The sequence below is a fragment of the Phyllobates terribilis genome, unplaced genomic scaffold, assembly GCF_046119375.1.
Source record: "Phyllobates terribilis strain yellow unplaced genomic scaffold, ASM4611937v1 Scaffold_12__6_contigs__length_324123572, whole genome shotgun sequence".
NCBI lineage: Eukaryota > Metazoa > Chordata > Amphibia > Anura > Dendrobatidae > Phyllobates > Phyllobates terribilis.
Genome location: NW_027362772.1, coordinates 37729732 through 37740429, shown reverse-complemented (window position 1 = coordinate 37740429; position 10698 = coordinate 37729732).

The window sequence follows — 10698 nt, the reverse complement described above, 5'->3', positions numbered from 1 at the left end:
CCTCTCTACAGTTTAATGGGCCTCACATAGCCCTCTATACAGTATAATGGGCCCCACATATTCCTCCATACAGTACAACGGGCCCCACATAGTCCTCCATACAGAATAATGGGCCTCACATAGCTCTCTATATAGTATAATGGGCCCCTCATAGCCGTCTATACAGTATAATGGGCCTCACATAGTCCTCCATACAGTATAACGGGCCCCACATAGTCCTTCATACAGTATAATGGCCCCACATAGCCCTCTATACAATATAAAGGGCCCCACATAGTCCTCCACACAGTATAATGGCCCCACATAGTCCTCCATACAGTATAATGGGCCCACATAGTCCTCTCTACAGTATAATGGGCCCACATAGTCCTTCATACAGTATAATGGCCCCACATAGTCCTCCATACAGTATAATGTGCCCACATAGTCCTTCATACAGTATAATGGCCCCATATAGACTTCCACACAGAATAGTGGCCCCACATAAGGGTGGTGGCTCTGGTTTTGCTGGCAAAATAAAACAACCCTGCAGACCACATTTGACCCATGGGCCAGAGTTTGACATGTATGTCCTAGGGTAAGCTTCATTGTTATGGATCCAATGGGAAAGTTTGGGTGCGGAAAGCTGGTATTTATCTTTATCACTTTCAGAAGTATTTTTATTTTCTTTCATGGTGATTTTTTTTGGATGAGTGTTTCCTTTTAAAAAAAAAAAAAGAAAAAACAACATCATTTCTTGAATGTAAATTATCAAAGGGAAAAAACAAAAATTTAGATCCTACATTACGACTAAATAGTAAACTTATATGCTTATTTAGAAAAAATAACACAGTCTGGTGCGGTCCCCTGGTGACTTTTCATGGCTCTGCTCTGTATACACATTGGACTTGTCAATCACCTAGAATGGAGGGGTGAGATGCTGGCTGGGAGCCTCGCTGGACTAGTCTAGTCTCTCCCTATAAGAGTAGGGTCACACAAATGTTTTCTCTCCATCTTAGAAAAACGGTCCGATTATTCTTATCAGATTCTGATCAGAGTTTGATCAGAGTGCTATCAATTTTTCTAGGACATGGAGAGAAAAAAAAAGTTTCTCCACCTTCTCCATGTCAGTCCATCAAAATTGGATGTCATCCAAGTGCGGTCCGATGTTTTTCGCGGACCCGTAGACATGAATTGCCAATTTTGATCTGAAACTAGGATCAAAATTGACATGTCTCAGATTTTTTTCTTGGGTCATTTGGTCCAAAGAAAAAACTGGACATTTGCAAACTCTCATAGAATATTATGGAAATAAGTGCTATCCGTTAAAACCACGGATCGTTCGTGTGCACAAGCCTTAATGCTGAGTTTACCACTACCCGATTTGGAATGGAAGGAGAAGTTCAGTGTTGGAGTGAGCAGTTGGAGTGTTTTTTCAGGAGTTTTCTGGGTGGAGTTGGTTTTTGTGTTTTACTCCCTATCCTCTGCCCGTTTGTTTTGTTTCTCTTATTCCTCCCCGGATTCCCACTTTATTGATTTGTGAGTGCATTTGTATGATTGTAGTTTTCTTTCATCCCTGTCCGTTTACCCCTGCTTGTTTGGTTTGTGTTATCCTATATACTTCGCTCTCATACTTCCCTGGGTGAGGCTGAAAACTTAAAAGAGTTAACATAGGAGCATAGTCCATTGTCCTTTGCAATTACGTGAAAGATTATCTTTAATCTGTAGGAACCCAGCAGCAGGTGTTCCAGCTCCCTACAGCACCATCACAGGTGAAATACAGCATTAAACAACACCAAGGGACAACAATATGGTGTTTACAAAATGAGTGGACATATTAGGTCCTACACCATGCAAAATCTTTGCATTGAATAACACAATATAGGAGGGTCTTAAATAAGATGACTCATCTCCTGACTAAGTATTGTATAACTGTATATTCTAAACAGGACAATACTTTCAGAAAGCACCTCCACCTCTCTAAAGCGTGCAAATCTGTGAAGCAGAATATTTTAGATTTGACACTGAAATGAACATTAAGATTTAAATGAGACATTTCACAACATTCAAGATTAGTTTTGAGCGATACCTTCCGATATCGGGAAATATCGGATCGGATTGGATCGGACCGATACCCAAAAAGTATTGGATATCGCCGATTCCGATACCGGAAACCAATGCAAGTCAATGGGACAGAAATATCGGAATAAAAATAAACCCTTTCTTTCCTTGTAGGTTAATTCTACATGAAGGAAAACAACTAAGAATAATGTAGAATGTATTGGGGGAGATGGGGGAGGCAATAAAGGCATAGAGGTTTAGCCCAATCAAATGGAATAGCAGGAATTAATATTTTTTTAAGAAGTTCTGAGTTACGGAAATATTGACTATGTTAAGTTTTTTTATATTTTGTCAGATATTTATGTGTCACTACTTCCATGCTCTTCACCTTCTTTTTTACTTCTCCCACACTTTCTCCTTCATCGTCCTCAGCATCAGCATCTTTTTCATTAACTTCTTCTTCACCTTCTTCATCTTCTTCTTCTTCACCTTCTTCGTATTATTCTTTTTTTTTACATACTTCATATTCTTCTTATTCAACTATTATTCTTCTTCATATTCTACTTCTTCATCTTCGTCATATTCTTCTTCTTCAACATATTCTTATTTGTGACAGTCATTCCTGTAGTTGTTATCTATAAAAGTTTGAACATTACACTTTTCGTTCTGCCTGTCACAAAAGATTTACAGCAGGTCTTTTCCAGGGGCACCACGAGGAGGAACGGACTCACCCCCATACACTGCTTAGTCATCTTCTGCTTATAATTTAGATAATATCTTTTGCTCTGATTTTTAGTCTTATGCTTAATGTTCTTCCGCTTTTTGTTCTGCAGCTTCTTGTACTTCTGCTTCTTTGTTTTCTGTCTCTTGTTCTTCTGTATCTTGGTGGTTGTCTTCTTGTTCTTTGTCCTCTTGGTCATCTTCTTCAGGGTCATCTTCTTGGTCTTCTTCGGGGTGGTCTTCAGGGTCATCATCTTCAGGGTCGTCATCTTCGGGGTCCTCATCTTCTTCGGGGTGGTCTTCAGGGTCCTCGTCTTCAGGGTCCTCATCTTCGGGGTCCTCGTCTTCTTCGGGTTGGTCTTCAGGGTCGTCATCTTCAGGGTCGTCATCTTCGGGGTCCTCGTCTTCTTCGGGGTGGTCTTCAGGGTCGTTGTCTTCGGGGACCTCGTCTTCTTCGGGGTGGTATTGAGGGTCCTCGTCTTCAGGGTCCTCATCTTTGGGGTTCTCGTCTTCTTCGGGGTGGTCTTCAGGGTCGTCGTCTTCAGGGTCGTCATCTTCGGGGTCCTCGTCTTCTTTGGGGTGGTCTTCAGGGTCCTCATCTTCAGGGTCCTCATCTTCAGGGTCCTTGTCTTCTTCGGGGTTGTCTTCAGGGTCCTCGTCTTCAGGGTCCTTGTCAGGGAGATCCAGTGTGATTACCAAGAACCATTTCAAAAAGCTTGAACTTGGAAATGTAGCAGAAGGTACACGAAGACTGAGGAACTGCCGAGAACCAGCTGATGGGACTGAAACCCGGATGGGTAGCAGAAGGTACAAGAGCCAATGGAACTACCGAGGACCAGCTGACGGTACTGGAACTAGGTTACTAAGCAGGAGGTACCTGTGCCAGAAAGCACTACCAAGTACCAGCAGACCTTGGTGGAACTTGGATACCAAGAAGGAGGCACCTAAGCCAAAGGCACTGCCGAGAACCAGCTGACGGTACTGGAACTCGGATGGGTAGCAGAAGGTACAAGAGCAAATGGAACTACCGAGGACCAACTGACGGTACTGGAACCCGGATGGGTAGCAGAAGGTACAAGAGCCAATGGAACTACCGAGGACCAGCTGACGGCACTGGAACTCGGTTACTAAGCAGGAGGTACCTGTGCCAGGAAGCACTACCAAGGACCAGCAGACCTTGGTGGAACTTGAATACCGAGAAGGAGGCACCTAAGCCAAAGGCACTGCCGAGAACCAGCTGACGGTACTGGAACTCGGATGGGTAGCAGAAGTTACCCTTGAAAAAAAAAGCGAGCCGGCCGCAATTACCGAAACCCACAGTCCTACAGGGGGTGCTTGTCTTATTGGCACTATGGAACCAGCCTTCGTTGCCAGATCCCGCAGCCCACATAGGAGTCACCTAAACTGCAGGCACCATAGAGTCGGCTAACCCGACCGCAACACGACAGGACAACGCATTGGAGGCAAAGTGACGTTGACACTACCCGGAATCAGCTGGCGTGCTGGAACCAGGCTGGACAGGAGGGAGTACCCATGGGCAGGAGGGAGTACCCATGCCAAAGACACTGCCGAGAACCAGCTAAAGGTATTGGAACCCCGATGGGTAGCAGAAGGTACAAGAGCCAATGGAACTGCCGAGGACCAGCTGACGGTACTGCAACCCGGATGGGTAGCAGAAGGTACAAGAGCCAATGGATCTACCGAGGACCAGCTGACGGTACTGGAACTCGATTACTAAGCAGGAGGTACCTGTGCCAGAAAGCACTACCAAGGACCAGCAGACGTTGGTGGAACTTGGATGCCGAGAAGGAGGCACCTAAGCCAAAGGCACTGCCGAGAACCAGCTGACGGTACTGGAACCCAGATGGGTAGCAGAAGGTACAAGAGCCAATGGAACTATCGAGGACCAGCTGACAGTACTGGAACTCAGTAACTAAGCAGGAGGTACCTGTGCCAGAAAGCACTACCAAGGACCAGCAGACGTTGGTGGAACTTGGATACCAAGAAGGAGGCACGTAAGCCAAAGGCACTGCCGAGAACCAGCTGACGGTACTGGAACCCGGATGGGCAGCAGAAGGTAAAAGAGCCAATGGAACTACCGAGGACCAGCTGACGGTACTGGAACTTGGTTACTAAGCAGGAGGAACCTGTGCCAGAAAGCACTACCAAGGACCAGCAGACCTAGGTGGAACTTGGATACCAAGAAGGAGGCAGATAAGCCAAAGGCACTGCCGAGAACCAGCTGACGGTACTGGAACCCGGATGGGTAGCACAAGGTACAAGAGAAAATGGAACTACCGAGGACCAGCTGACGGTACTGGAACCCGGATGGGTAGCAAAAGGTACAAGAGCCAATGGAACTACCGAGGACCAGCTGACAGTACTGGATCTCGGTTACTAAGCAGGAGGTACCTGGGCCAGAAAGCACTACCAAAGGACCAGCAGACCTTGGTGGATCTTGGATATCAAGAAGGAGGCACCTAAGCCAAAGGCACTGCTGAGAACCAGCTGACGGTACTGGAACCCGGATGGGTAGCAGAAGGTACAAGAGCAAATGGAACTACCGAGGACCAGCTGATGGTATTGGAACCCGGATGGGTAGCAGAAGGGACAAGAGCCAATGGAACTACCGAGGACCAGCTGACAGTACTGGAAATCAGTTACTAAGCAGGAGGTACCTGGGCCAGAAAGCACTACTAAGGACCAGCAGACGTTGGTGGAACTTGGATATCAAGAAGGAGGCACCTAAGCCAAAGGCACTGCCGAGAACCAGCTGACGGTACTGGAACCCGGATGGTTAGCAGAAGGTACCCATGAAAAAAAAAGTTGCAAGGCCGTCAGCTGGCCACAGTTACCGAAACCCACAGTCCTACAGGGGGTGCTTGTCTTATTGGCACTATGGAACCAGCCTTCATTGCCAGGTCCCGCAGCCCACATAGGAGTCACCTAAACTGCAGGCACCATAGAGTCGGCTAACCTGACCGCAACACGACAGGACAACGCATTGGAGGCAAAGTGACGTTGACACTACTCGGAAACAGCTGGCATGCTGGAAGCATGCTGGACAGGAGGGAGTACCCATGCCAAAGGTACTGCTGGGAAACAGCTGGCAGTGCTGGAACCCAGGGTAAATACTAAAATCATAGTGGAGCCAGAGACCTAATTGGAGCAAGTTTAAAATCAATAGTAGTGTGAATGTGGACAGAGCAGGAGAAATTGCCGCACACACAGCAGGGGTACAGCTGACGTTACTGAACCCCAATAACAGGGCAGCAAATGTTGACTGTGCAGACGGCACTTCTGAGCGCCAACTGGCGGTATTGGAGCTCAGTGATAATAGTGAAAACAGAGGAGCCAGAGGTGTAATTGGAGCAACGTTAAAATCTGTAGTAGTGTGAATGTGGACAGAACAGGAGAATTTGCCGTACACACAGCAGGGGAACAGCTGTCGTTACTGAACCCCAATAACACGGCAGCAAGTTTTGACTGTGCAGACAGCACTTCTGAGTGCCAACTGGTGGTGTTGGAGCCCAGGGTAAATACTATAAACAGAGGAGCCAGAGGTGTAATTGGAGCAAGTTTTAAATTTGTAGTACAGTGGATGTGGACAGAGCAGGAGAATTTGCCGGACACACAGCTGGGGATCAGCTGACGTTATTGAACCCCAATAACACTGGAGCAAGCGTTGACTGTGCAGACGGCACTTCTGAGCAGCAACTGGCGGTATTGGAGCTCAGGGATTACAGTTCATCTGGTAGAAACATGAACGCAACAGGAGACCTGGATACTGTTGCCAACCAATTATTTATTCTGAAAGAGGACTGGCGAATTCATGCGAGATCCAGGCCTTGTTCATTTTCAGAAAAGTAAGCCGGTCAACGTTATCGGAGGATAGGCGCATGCGACGGTCTGTTAGTACACCACCTGCGGCACTAAAGACGCGTTCCGATAATACACTAGCAGCAGGGCAAGCCAGCACCTCCAATGCATACTGGCTAAGCTCTGGCCATGTATCCAGCTTAGAGACCCAAAACTTGAAGGGGGAAGAGCCGTCTGGGAGTACATTGAGAGGGCAAGACATGTAGTCTGTCACCATCTGACGGAAACGTTGCCTCCTGCTGACTGGAGCCGTCTGTGATGGTGTAGACATTTGTGGCGGCGGGGACACAAAACTTTGCCACATTTGGGCCATACTGGTCTTGCCTTGTGCTCAGGCGCTGCTTCTGCTCCCTCTTTATGCAGAGCTTCCTCCACTGCCTCGACGCACTGAGCTGCTTTGTAAAGCACTAGCAGCACTGCTCTCGGTTGGAATGGAGAACATGAAGGAATGCACCAGTGCGTCTTGGTACTCCCGCATTTTACGCTCCCGGTTCAACGGTGTTATGAGGCTTTGTAAGTTGTCCCAGTAGCGAGGATCTAGGAGGGTGGACACCCAATAATCAGCCATGTTGAGAATGTGGGTGATGCGGCGGTTGTTTCTCAGGCACTGCAGCATGAAATCAACCATGTGCTGCAGACTGCCAACTGGCCAAGAAACGCTGTCCCCTGCTTGAGGCGTGATTTCTGCCTGCTCTGCATCACCCCACCCTCGCTCAAGATACTGACTACTAGAGCATTGTGTACCTCCCTCCTCTGGACAGATGTCTTCCTCCTCCATTGACTCCTCCTCATCCTCCTCACAAAGTGTCCCCTGCCTAGGCCTTTGTGAGGAACCACATTGCGCAGACTATACAGAAGCAGATGGCATTTGTGACTCCTCATCCTCCACCTCTTCCAAAACCTCCTCCCTTAGTGCTTGCAGTGTTTTTTTAAGCAGGAAGATAAGGGGGATAGTCATGCTGACTAGTGCATGATCTGCACTCGCCATCCGCGTGCAATAATCGAACGCACGCAAAACGTGGCAAATGTCCTTCATAGAGGCCCACTCAGTGCTGGTGAAGTGTGAACGGCGCACACTGCGACTTGTTTGTGCGTGCTGCAGCTGGTACTCCATTACTGCTGCCTGCTGCTCACACAACCTCTCCAACATATGTAATGTTGAATTCCACCTGGTGGGTAGGTCACATATGATGCGATGTTCCGGAAGACGTAATCGGCGCTGCAGAGCTGCAATGCGCGATCTTGCGTTGCTGGAACCCCGCAAGTAAGCGCACTCTATGTGGACCTTGTGAAGCAGTGCATCAAGATCCGGATAGTCCCTCAAAAAGCTCTGCATGACAAAGTTGAGCCCATGTGCAGACATGGGATGTGAGTGAGGTTGCCTAGGCCCAGAGCTGCCACCAGATTTTGGCCATTGTCACACACTACCATGCCTGGCTGGAGATTCGCTGGCACAAAACCACACGTCGCTCTGCTGCTTGATGGCATTCCAGAGCTCCTGCGCTGTGTGGCTTTGATTACCCAAAGAAATTAATTTTAATGCGGCCTGTTGACGTTTGGCCATGGCTGTGCTCATATCGCTCATCATAACAGGTAACCGTTCACGGGTCGATGTGGAGGTAGACCGTGATGGCTCCTGCAGCGCCGATTAAGAGGAACAGGAGTATGAGGAGGAGTCAATGTGTACAGACTGGATTCCTGCAAACCTTGGAGTTGGCAGAACACGTACAGCGCCACTCTCAAGATCTGTACCCGGCTCCACAACATTTACCCAATGGGCAGTGAGGGAAAGGTATTGTCCCTCTCCATGCTTACTGGTCCACGCATCGGTGGTCAGGTGGACCTTGCTACTGACGGCGTTTTGTAGCGCATGTTTAATTTTTCCCTCCACATGCTATTGCAGGGTAGGGATGGCTTGCCTGCTGAAATAAAAGCGGCTGGGCACGTTGTATTGTGGGACGGCCAATGCCATAAAGTTACGGAAGGTGTCAGTCTCCACCAGCCTGAATGATAGCATTTCAAGGGCCAGTAGTTTTGCAATGCCAGCGTTCAGAGCCTGTGCTTGGGGGTGGTTTGCCGAGTATGGGCGCCTTTTCTCCCATGCCTGTGCTAACGATGGCTGTAGACTGGCCTGGGAGTGTGAGGATGACAGGGAAAGTGGTGCTGTGGGTGGAATTACACTGTGTCTCTGTAAAGCAGTGCCAGAGGTTCTTCCATGGCGATCCTGTGAGGAAGCCGAACCAGCTGTGTGTGAGCTGGAGGAAGAGGCTACAACACGAGCTGAAGAGATGGTAGGTGGCACTGTAGGTTGGCCTAGGTCTTCAGTGTGTTTTTGTAACTCCACCACGTGCTTGGTCCGCACATGTTTCCACATATTTGTGGTATTGAGGTTGCTGACACTTTTCCCTCTTTTCACCTTCTGATTACACAGCTTGCATTTGACAAAGCAAATCTCATCTGCAACTGTGTCAACAAAGGACCAGGCACTGCAAGTCTTGGGAGCGCCCGCTTTGGATTTTGGAAGAGACATGCTCCTAATGGGTGCTTAAGTGGTGGCTACAGGCAACCAAGTCTGCCCCCTCCCTCTCCCTCCTTTTTGGGCCATTCGGGGAATCTCTTCCGCAGAGCTGCTCCCACCACCTTCCTGTCCCTCACGCCATGATGGGTCAAGGACCTCATCATCTACACCACCCTCTTCAAACAACTGCTTCTCCTGGGTAGTCTCAACAGCACAGTATGCACCAGAAGTGGCACCTGAGTCTCATCATCAGATGCGTACTGAGGTGTGCTACTGACCATAGGCACTGGCCCACCCGCCTCTTCAGATTCAGAGAGACAAAACTGTTGCGCATCACTGCATACTACCTCTTCTTCAAATTCTCTAATTCTGCTTGGCTGGCCCCCTCTTTCCAAGCCAAGAGATTCAGAGAACAGAAGTAGAGATGGCTCCTGTCCAGGGCTCTCTGACTGCCTGGACAATTGGGCAGGTAGTGAAGAGACAAATGGGTGCTCTTCAGTGCTCAGGACCTGAGAGGATCTGGATCTAATTGAAGTCGATGCGTTAGCTGCCATCCATCCGATAATGACTTCAATTTGGTCCTCCCGCAGCAGTGGGATACGGCTAGCTCCTACAAAGCTGCGCATAAAGGACTGTTCCCTGGTAAAACTGGGGGATGCTGAGTCACTGGTGCCCGCAGCAGGCACAGAATCCCCATGTCCTCTCCCTGCAGGCACAGAATCTTCATGTCCTCTCCCTGCAGAAACTCCACACCCATGCCCACGACCATGAACACATGCCATACTCCCTGCCTTCTTCATCTTGGTAGACTGCTAAAGATGCACAGAAAAGTAGTAAGGGCTTAGTGTGCTTATTCCTGAACAGCTGCTAACAGGTATAAGAAACACTAATTTTCTAAAGTGTGCACTAGACTTTAATATGAGCTAATGTGGCCTACACAACTGTAAAGTGGAATGTTTGGTGAACCTTATTTAGGGTTTTTTTATCACAAAAAGACACTGTATGTGCCAAAAGATGCAATACCGATAGTATCACAAACTTTTTGTAGCTATTACAATGCAGGAAGGTAACCTACAATGCAATAGATGAGGCTTCAAAAAATAGGCTAATACTAATCTGGCTGGGGCTGCAGGGCACAATGCTGCAGAAAGGCTCCTCTATCTACTCCTATATAGTGTGTTTGGAACCAATGTAGCTGAATACGGATGGAACCACCACACTAATAGAAGAAATCAGGAAAAATGATCAATTAGCAAAAAAGGACAATGTATGAGGCAGTGACGCACGCTGAGCGCACTACAACCAGACGTGGCTGAAGCACACACTACAGCGTGAGCTGCACTCACACACAGAGACCTTGCAGAAAGGCGAGAACAGTGCAGATGCAGAGCACTGTGCACTAGCGCTGCAAGACCAAAAAAATTCTCTATCTACTCCTATATAGTGTGCTTGGAACCAATTTAGCTGAATACGGATGGAACCACCACACTAATAGGAGATATCAGGAAAAATTATGAATTGGCAAAAAAGGACAATGTATG